Source organism: Crocodylus porosus, unplaced genomic scaffold (assembly GCF_001723895.1).
Source record: "Crocodylus porosus isolate Cpor-Errol unplaced genomic scaffold, CroPor_comp1, whole genome shotgun sequence".
NCBI lineage: Eukaryota > Metazoa > Chordata > Crocodylia > Crocodylidae > Crocodylus > Crocodylus porosus.
In genome coordinates this window covers 6,360,072-6,370,921 of record NW_017728920.1, presented here as the reverse complement: position 1 = coordinate 6,370,921, position 10,850 = coordinate 6,360,072, and positions in this window count along the sequence as shown.

Below are 10,850 nucleotides of genomic sequence, written 5' to 3'. Positions count from 1 at the left end.
AAAAAAAAAAAAAAAAAAAAAAATCATCCCAAAACTGAAAGGAGATGCAAATGGTTTTATATTTTATAAGTTAGATCAGTTGCCATTTACAAATGACAGGAAATATATCTAAATAAACATTCACTTTAAAAAAGGTAAAGAAATGTATGTACATCATATATAACAGACACAAATAGAACAGGAATAGATACAGTACACTAACAAATGGAAATCCTACTAGAACTCCTGACATTGAGGAGTAAAGTTTCAGCATGATGCATGGGAATTAGTTAGAGTTCTATTACAGGATCATGGTCATGGTTCCATATTTATGGCTGTAACCAATAATCATTCTATATTTCAGTGTATTGGTACCCAAATTTGTCAAAAAAAGTATATCCTTTGGCCAAGCCATTTATAATAGTAATACCTAGCTCTTATATAGCATGTGTTTATCCATATGTCTCATACAATCTTATAAATAGATATGAATATGTTATCTCCACTTTATAGTTAGGTATGGGATGGCAGGAATTTTTCATGTTTTGTATTTTGCAAAAATTGAAACACTGAGGAAGCTGTGATTAAACCCTTAGACCCTGAGTGAGCAAATGACTCAAGGATGTGTCTAGTTTTAAGCACACACATAGTTCCATTCAAATCAATGACACAACGAAGATTCTTATGTTTAAATGATATGCTTTAGATTTTGTTGAATTAGTCTTAGCTCTGCTGAAGACCTAGCACCCAAGCTACTTTTCATTAGTATTTGTGGAAGTCAATTAACATAAATTGCTATTCCCTGCTAAATGCTGAATATTTAATCCTTCAGTCTCTTTTAAATTTTTAATCACACTGTAAAGAATTCCTTAAACCTGAATAGATGAGAAAAGTATCTACTAATTAAAGAAACCTGTCTAACCTATGAAACCTTACTTATACTAGGAGACTTTTTAAATAAAAATATGTCAAATTCCGCTGCCATTCTCAACTCCTGGTGATGCAGTTCACTGCCTGTTCCTCAAAAATGGCATTACAACTTGGTGAGAGTACCAAAAAAATGTTCAGACTGGCATTCAGAATTATTGAGATTAGAAGCAGACATAAATCAGTGATATTATTATCAAGAAAAAAAGGCAAAAACTCAATTTAGCTGGGGAAGCTCCTAATAAGATAGGAATTATTGGAGGGGGGGGAACTATTGTTGTTCTTCTGCTCGCAATTATTTATGTAATGAATCATTTAAAGGCAAAACAGTTCTGGCTAGCTGAACTAAGTCAAAAGGAGCTGAAATAAACTCAAATCACAACAATAATATTAGCTACTATTAATACAAAAGTATATTACAGCACTTACAACATCAGTGTATCGCAAGTGATTAGTTTGGATGTCTAACACACAAGCTGAATAATTCAGCATAACAAATGAAAAAAGTAAATAAACATTTAAATGTTTCAAAAATCAGCCAACTCCTGTAGAAATCGGCCTACAAGAGATGTATAGAAACAATGCCCCTTCAATTTTTATCCATATCTCTTAATTTTAAAAAAGGTATATTTAAATATTATATATTCTATTCCACCAAAAATAGAGAGAAAAGTAAAATATCTCTTGTAAGATTCAAGAAAATTGAATATATAACAACAAATTGCTTCAGCAAATAATTCCCCTGGAGGACAAATTCCATAATTAATAGTTGCTTGATATTTAAAAGGCAATGATTGTTTTTACTGAAAGGTTCCTTGTGCTTGAAAACTCTCACACGTTTTGCAGAAATGTGTGTGTCAGTAGGAGGAGGAGGTGAGGAGGACTTTGTGATGAGCTGCAGAGTTATGAGCTATGTAACAGGTAGCTTCTGGGCAGTGGGGCTGCCTGTGGGCAGGTGGGAACAGACAGCTATAACTCAGGGGAAGCCCACAGGGAACAGCCTGGGATCAAAAAATACATTGGTCATGACTTAAAGATACATGGATACTTCCCCCCAAAAAACCGCCAGGCTGTTAAGTCTTTGTTGCTCCTCTTAGATGCACAGCACCAAATATGATACAAGACTATCATAAATTGAGACAGCCAGCTGTATTTTGGGAGTATAATTACACAAACTATTTCTTGTCCTTACTAAAGATAGGCAGAACATAGATAATCCACCAGTTGCAGCAAGGGTTAGTGTTTTAATTTAAAAGATGCTGGTTTTTAATGTCTTCTCACACAAAAAGGTGTTTACTGATCAGTTATTGTGTATGCAACAGCGGGGAAAACATAAGCCCCTGCAGGGGAGTAGAGGGAAGAATTTGTTGAAGCAGTGTGTTGAAACATTACTGTGAGAAATAATGGAATTATTGCAAAATGGAATTTAGTCCCTGGCATGTCTCAAGCCAGGGACAATTTATTGACACACATAATCATGCAAAAGAAAGAATAAATCCAAATAATCTCTAGAAGTTTAACGAATAATCTCTCATACATTCAATTAACATATTTTTACTTACTAAAATCTGAAAGTGGCATAAATTAAATGATGCAATGACATGTGGTGGAAGTATTTTACAAACATATTAACTGATTCTATGTGAGTGGGTTCCACAAAGAACCGCAGTTGAAAATCAGCATTAGCAAACAAAGATATTAAGCTACAAAGCTAAACTGGGCTTTGTTATCTACTAGTTCAAGCACTGGAAGATTTACATCAAATATAAAAGCCCCTACTGTCTTTATTGATGTTTTGGCTTGATACCTTCGTTGAAACATGATGCTTTCATCAGATCTGATTATAGTGAGGTAAAAGGAAGAAAATAATGGAACAAAAGGAACATATAAAAAAAGGGCAAAAAAGGGACTGGATAAAACAAAGAATAAAACCTAGCAAGAAAAGAGTGTATGAAAAATGGAAAAAAGCACCAAAGAAGGGTATTAACACAAGGGATTAACAACTGGAAACAGAATGGAACAATGTGGGGGAAAAAGAGAACCAAGAAATATGAAAGAAATGGAAGCCCAGATCCAGCAAAGGATTTAAGCATGTCATTTTTCTTTTACCCAATGAGACTACTCACATGCTTAAAGTTAAACATGAATTTAGTTGCGTTGCTGGTCAGGATCACAGAGAACAAATATAAGGTAGTATAACATTAGTAGATGATGTAGTCTACTATTTTCAAGTCATAACTGTTTGTTTCTTTTGTAATCATCATTTCAAAGTTTTCTAATAGATTCCATGCTATAAAACACCAATGAAAGTAACATAGTGAAACTTTCAGGACCACCTTCTTTAAGAGAGACCGCCTAATAGGAGAGGAGACCAGTTTGTCATCTGGTCCCTAATACAGCTTTTTTTGATTTTGAAAATGTCAGTGCAGTGTGTTTAGAGAAACCATTGTCTGAGAGAGGTCACTGTTACCTGGTCCCTGTAGGTGGTCTGTGTAGTTACATTATTTTTACATGGAAAAGTAGTATGTCAGTTAACAGCACCAATTCATTATAGAACTGGTAGGAAGAAAAACCAGGACAAGACCATCGTTAGGAAATTTGGGGTGGGTGCACTTATAATTTCTGCATTTCAAAAGTCCATTAAAATACTCCTAAAAGAAATCGCAACAAAATAAAAAAAGCAAATATATCTTCCTAAGAATATCAATAACAAAAAAGTGGTATTGACACCATGAAACTATATATATAAAATGATTTTCATTTTTTTAAAAGGGCACACCGCCTGCAGTTCTGGTGAGGTTCTTTCCCAGTCCCCCCTCCCTGACCCCCACTCCCAAATTACAAACAAAATAAATAAACCCATCACCAACCTGATTCATAATTGAAAATATTTCTACCTTTGTGAGTACATTTCTTGAATAAACTGTATGGCAATTAAAATAATTTTAAAAATAGCACCCTGTGTTCTTTGGAGGGAATAAAATGGAGTTTTTTCCCAATCCTCTTTGTCCTTGAGTTATTTTGAAAGTGGACTTTCTCTGAAAGGGATATGCATAAAAATGAAAAATGGTAGATGCTTTCCTATAAAATAACATTATCACTGTGGTTTGTTTTCTATTTGAAGTTTTTTGCTGCTAGATAAAGGATCTTCATTAGAATGGTTTCAGTGGTTGGGAGCATCCAAAGACGAATCAGAATAAACACAGGTGTGTTTTTCCTGTAGGCATCTTGGTTTCCCATGACCTGTTTCCAGGACAGTGTCAGCCTTTTCCAAGTCTGTATCCTCATTTATTTTTTCTGACCCTGCTTTCTGTTCTTACTGGTACTGCCATACTTGGTATATGCTTATTTAGCAGTTAAAAGTAGGACCCAAAGAGGAAAGGTGTTTTTTTCTCTGCCATTCTAAATAAAGGTGAAAGTTTATTAATCTGGTTGTTAAAAGACCATACTTTCCTTATAAAATATCCTGAATTAGTAACTTTTTCCATCTTCAAAATGTTATACTGCTAGGTTTTTAAAAATACCACTGGATCATCTGTTATAAGTCAGGAATGGGCTTTTAAACATTAGTTATGGATATGAACTGTATGCAAGGCTGTGTCTGTAAGATCATTGATTCTGCTGTTAAATTTAAGTCCACCACATCTCTTAAGATCTTAGCAATCCATTGCAACTTTTTTAATGAAAAGAGTGTCATCTTAACTCTAAGGCCCTTTTGGTTTGTCCACAATGAGAGTTATTTCAGAATAGCTATTCCTGATTAACCTTTCCTGATTAACTATTCCTTATTAAGTCCCTGTATGAATGCTTTTATTTTGAAATAATAGTACTTTATTAGTCCAATCCACTTTGCAGTTGATTAAGATGACTTGGAAAAAGGCACTTGTATTTTAGGAAAAATATGCCCATGCAGGATATTAATCAAGAATAGCCTTTTTCACTTTAAACATAAACTTTATTTTAATCTAAGTGGATATTTCTGTATAGAGAAGCCTTTAGATACTGGTAAAAAAGCACCAGTAATGTAGTCATGGTTGTTCCAGGTGAAGTGGCAGAGGTGAGGTATCTGCTTTTTGGTATTTCCTTTAATTTAAAAATAAATCACTTTGACTGAAAATAGGCCTCTCTCAACTAAACCCTAACACGGATTACTGGCCTATCACCTGAATCAACTTGTTTTTCCTAATGATGACTACTTCTGCCAATTTATAGAATGAAAGGCTGAAATTACACTAGAACCACAGAATGCCAAACCTTTTCGGTGAAACCAGGGTTCCTTTACATATTAGAGGTTTTCTCTCTTAGATGAGAAAGATATTATGTGACCTTTAAGTTTGATATCACTTTTTTTTTAAGATTCATTAATTTATAGCTTAGGCAAGAGATCAAAGGTTGTGAAAGGGTTAAAGATGGAATCATCAAAGGTAACGGATGGAAGATTATCATCTGGTAACCAGGAAAGGTAGCAAAGCTTTTAGCATGTCCGCTTGAAGCCTCTCTCCAAAATGGATATAGATGATTTTTTTAAAGATGATTGTTCCAGACAAAAAGTTTCCTTCTTATATTGAGAGACTCCAATAAAAAATTTTGGCTACAGCTTACACTTACTTTACATATTGGCTGGAAAACCAGTCTAAATCTTCATGTGAAGAGTCCAATGACAAAAATACAGTTAGTGAAACTGACAAAAAGGTGTTATTTTTGAGCTTTACTGCTGACCTCTGGAAAGAGAGGGCAAAACACAAAGCCAAAATGATTGGCATACCCATCTCTTGCAGCCACACCAAGCACGTCATCTTGGCACAAAACTGGTGTGTGCAACTGAAGAATTCTCCTAGGCTCCAGCGAGGCAACTTGCAAAATATCTTCAGCAAATCTTTAGGCAGGGTGCTCTCCTTTCATTGTTGTAGTCATTCCCCAAGCTTCTCCAGCCTGTTACTTGTCTCACTTTTTAGCTATCAGCCAAGGAGTTTGACCCTTGAAGGGGCAGAGAAATGTTTTAATATGAAAACAGCCTATCAAAATACCCACTAGTGTAGTACTCAACAGTAACACTGCTTTATAGTGCTGTAAGTTTCAGTAGAGATGAACCAAAAATCTAAACCTTGAATCAGAAACTTCAAATTTTAGGGTCGTTCACAACTAACTGATCAAAACCTGCTTTTAGAATTTGTTTTTTGTTAAACTCAAATATTATAAGGGGTTTAAATCTTGTCAGAGTAGCTGTTGAACCAAAATTGTAGTCTAAGCTAGTGGGAATCTCAGAAGACCAGCTGATGGCTAGAAATTTCTGACATTTTGCATCAAAATCTCATTATAATTAATAACATTTCGGTCCTGTCAAATCCAAACCCATGAAGACACTGCCTCCTCAGCTCTCTAGGTATTAGTACAGGATTATGGGCTTGCTTTCAGTTCCTCTGTGATCTTTCTACTCCCGTTCAGTCTCTTCCTTGCTACTAGCAAGGGCATAGGAGCAGTTTTCCGTTAAAGCTCTGTTCCATTGAATTTCACTATGTACCAGCCATGGCCTTGAGGACTATAGGTTCCAGATGTACCTGAAACACTACACAATATTAAAAAACTAGGACGTAACTATGGCTGGTCCCATGTTGACACAGAGGAAGAGAAGGCATGGCATCAGTCTTTGTGATTCTTGAGTCCAAGGGTGGAGGGAGTATTAATGTTATCAGGATTCCAAAGCAACCCAGAAGGACTTAGACCATGTCCCCTGCTTTCCCACTAGCTGACAGATTTCCAAAAAAAGGTATAGTCACTGAAAAGTGAGTTCCAGTAGAGCAGTAGCCTTCTTCATCTGCATAACTTTAACTTGTGAAATTACAGTAGAACTTCTCAGGTTCTCTTTCCCATGCTAAACAATTTCTAATGTACCTAAAGGAGCAAATATTTGTTGTTGTTGGCAGCAGTTTTTTGTGTATTCTGGGTGCACCTACACAAGATGTTTACTGTGGAGTTGCCTCATTAGCTCTAAAGTAAATGTCTTAGCATCTAGACATGTGGCCCTATTAGGCTGCAGGAAACTAAATAACTCTGCAGGTTAGTACTTGTAAATACAAGTACTCTCCTGATGCAGAGTTTTAGCATGTGCAGCACTGCACGTGTAGATGCTAACCTGGCTGGTCAGAGCACAAGGGTGCTTCAGTGCAGTGGCTACCTGCCAGCTAGCCCCACACTGGAGCACCCTCATGCCCCAGCTAGCCCCTCCACAGCACACTGAGCTGGGCCAGAGCAGCCCTGGGCTAGCAGGTGCCTGACTCCCCAGGTGCCCTACCAGCTGGGGCTACTTCATCCTGGCTCAATGTGCTGTGGTCCTGGCTATACATTCAAATGACATGCCAAGGAGCAGTAAACGAGTTTATTGCTGTGACTTACATGAGACTGTGAAGCCGAAATGCTATATGCTCTGTAGCTGAAAAATACTGTGCAGTAGCGCATCACAGCACAGACAGTGTTAATATGCTACTGCACAGTTTTCTTAGGCTACTGTGCAGTGGTGTCACCTAAAAGACGTTTGCCGGTGCTACTGCACAGTGAGTCGGTTACTGCGTATTTATTTAGTACTTGCTAATACAAATACTAAATAAATGCACAGTAATGACTGCACAGTAGCATCTCATGCAGACATGCTCTCTATGTAACGATTTAATACTTCTTCCCCTGTAGCTTCTTTGTTGTTGAGTCTCTGAGATACTCGAAGGCAAGATTTTCAAAGGTATCAGGGCTTTTAAAGATGCAGATCAGCACCAGTATGTTCCTTGCCAGGTTAGGCACCAGTCTATTGAAATAAAATTTTCATCTAGAGTCAAGACCATCCCAAGCCTAACTCCCCAAGAATTGAGTTTTCTTTATTAATGAAGTTAAGAAATACTCTCTGCCCAAATTTTAAAATATTTGTTATTTTTCAAGTAGGAGAAGAGACTAATTTTTAAGTCAGTAAACAATATTCTGAGAAAATCCCTCTTGAAGTACATATACTATTAATTTTTAAATCCTTTTGCACAAATTGAAGCTCATTTTTTTAAGGAGATCAGGAAGTGTGTTAAGCAAGACCTAGAAGTCATATGATGCCCAGAACCTTTACTTCACAGTCCATTGGCATCTTTGAAATTGTTTAGAGAGTAAGGCACGTTATCTGAAGCATAGCTGAATAAAGAAGTGAGGAGAGAGGTATGCTGATTTTGCCAGGTGTTTGTATTTGCACATTGCTGACTAAAAGATCCTATCTGAAGATATTGGTCATGGTCATGATTCTTTTATTTGCACAGATGTAAATCAGAAGCAACTCTATTGAAGCCAATGGAGTTATGCTGGAGCAAAGCAGGACTGATAGAGAATCAAGTCCATTTTCCTGCTGTGCCTTACAAGTTACAAATCATCTGCTTTCAAGAGCACTGGCAAGTACATGTCAAGATCCGTGATGCTTCAGACAGTGACTTCCTTCCTCTCAAATGTCTCAATTGAAAAACAGCATGAGAAGTAATAAACTGGTTCATTAACTTTCAGTAAAGTAAAACAAAACTGTTACAAATGTAAGTTTTGTTTTGTTTTAGATTTAAAAAACCTTGCAATAAAACATCCATGCAAGTGCAATACAAAATAGCACACTTGGAATTATGTTATAAAGGACAAGGGGATGGAAAGACAAAAGACATTTGTAGATTCTTCTATGAGTGTATCAGTTTCTGATATTTAAATGCACCCATTGTTTTTAGAAAGGGTCAAAATGTATGGACTCTTCTATCTTGTTTGCTAATTGCTACAAGATACTCAGTTTCCTTCTTACACTATAATATTCCTGGGAGAACTGAATTACATGATTGTGATTCATCCAGGTGCTTTTGCTTTATTTTGTTTTGACTTGTGTTTTGTAAAATGTGTGATCCAGTTGTAATGCTGGAATTGTGTGGCATTAGTGTTCAAATAACTGCTGTTCATGGCAACAAAATTTCATGGCTCCACAAGCTTGTAAGGGGGAACTATTTTATGTTAATTAAAATGGGGGAGGGGACCCAAAACAGTGCTAGACTTGTTAGGTTTTATTCTACACCAATTCAGCCAAACCTCCCCAAACATAGGAGGATGGCATAGATTCTTGCCATAAAGTTATACAAGATGAAGAATTAGTTCACTAACAAATTGGTGATATGATATATGAGATGATATAATACATAGTTGCATACAAGGGTTTGTAACAGCACTTTGTCCAAATAGGTGTTCACCTTCCTTATGCACCCTAGATGTTGTGAAGGAGACTGCTGAACTGCTGGTAGAGATGTAATAATCCTTCAGGAGCATAATTTCTATATATGTGTTTAATGGAATTGGTGGACCTTGTGTGTCTGCATTGTAATTTCTGACACTGTTAACTTCCCCTAAGAGTTCTGGGATGTATATTGTATTGCTCATGTTGCACTCTTCAGAAAAACAGCATGAAAGGTAGACAAATACAGGAAACCCTCGCTATTCGCTGGTTCGGTATTCGCGTTTTCAAATACTTGCAAATGGTGTTCATGAACACAGTGCCTTATTTGCGTATTTCGCCATTTGCAGGGGATACAAGAACATATCCTCCACAAATGGCAAGGGTCTCCTGTATTAGAACTGCACATCATCCATTTGTTTCCTATGTACAATGTACATATTAGTCCAAATTCAGTCAGGAAAAAGTGTCTACAACTCCCATTTGCTTCATTGAGCATTGCACTGACCTCTTTCATGACTAAATTTGACTTTTTATGGACAGGATGAATCTGATGAGTACAAATGTAATTTGTATTATCAAGATCTCAGTTTGGTTCGTTTGCAGATTATCTCAGACTGAGGCTTTTGTAGGTTAGCACTACCTTTCAAACTACAGTATAACCTCATGAATCCAGCATGCTCAAGACCAAGCACCTGCCGGAACTTAAAAATACTGGATTTTTTTAAACTGGTAATGGACTGGGGGTGGGGGAGTGGTGGCTGGTCCTGGAGTTGCAGTGCAGGGTGGTGGATGGTGGCCGCCACTCGCAAGCTTTCCCCTCTATGTGGTGGTGGGGAGCAAACTGCAGCCAGTCCCGGAGCCAGGGAAGCTTCCCCTGCAGAGGGGAAAGCTTGCAAATGGCAGCTGCCCCTGCCATTCACCACCCCCCACCGCTGCTCCATGTGCGGCCTCTGCTCTGGGCTTCCTGATGTGGTGTAGTGTATTTTTTAAAAGTGCCAGATTTTCGAGAATTCCGGATTTTTTAGATCTGGATTTATGAGGTTATACTGTATTATAAACCTCTGTTCTTTTACTGCTTCTGCTCTGTATACTGTGATATTCACTTCAACATACTGACACAATCTTTACTGAATGGATAAGCCAGTTGCAGACATTCATATAGGTAAGCCAAAAAGAGTAACTGAAAGGTACGTATATGCACATAACAATTATCTTTCCAAATTTGCATGCAACCTTTTGATTAATCCTAAATGAACAATGTGCATCTGATGATGCTATATGCATGCATCAAGGTAAATCAAGCATGAGCTTAACTTTAAGCATGTGAGCAGTTCCATTGCTTTAATGAAACTACTCACCTGTGTAATATTAAGCAGGTGTTTGGGCTCTGTGCTGAGCTGGGAACCATAATCACAAGTGTTCTTCCTCCCAACTGTTAACTGGTAATGTGGGACTCACCATCTTAATGCAGTCCAACACATTTAACACAATTCTTTATGTATAAGCCTGTTTTTCTGCCTACACATTTCAGTGATGAACAGGTACCTTTTCTGATATAGCACCAGTCCTCTAGGGGTGATTAGATAGCACTAAAATAGGGCAAACTGAACAAGACATCCATGCTGCCTGACAGTGATTAATAAACAGAAATCCCTAGGTTCATTATTATTGCTGGTTGGCTCAGGTTCTCACAGAATTTATTCACAAAAGAGATAAGCTG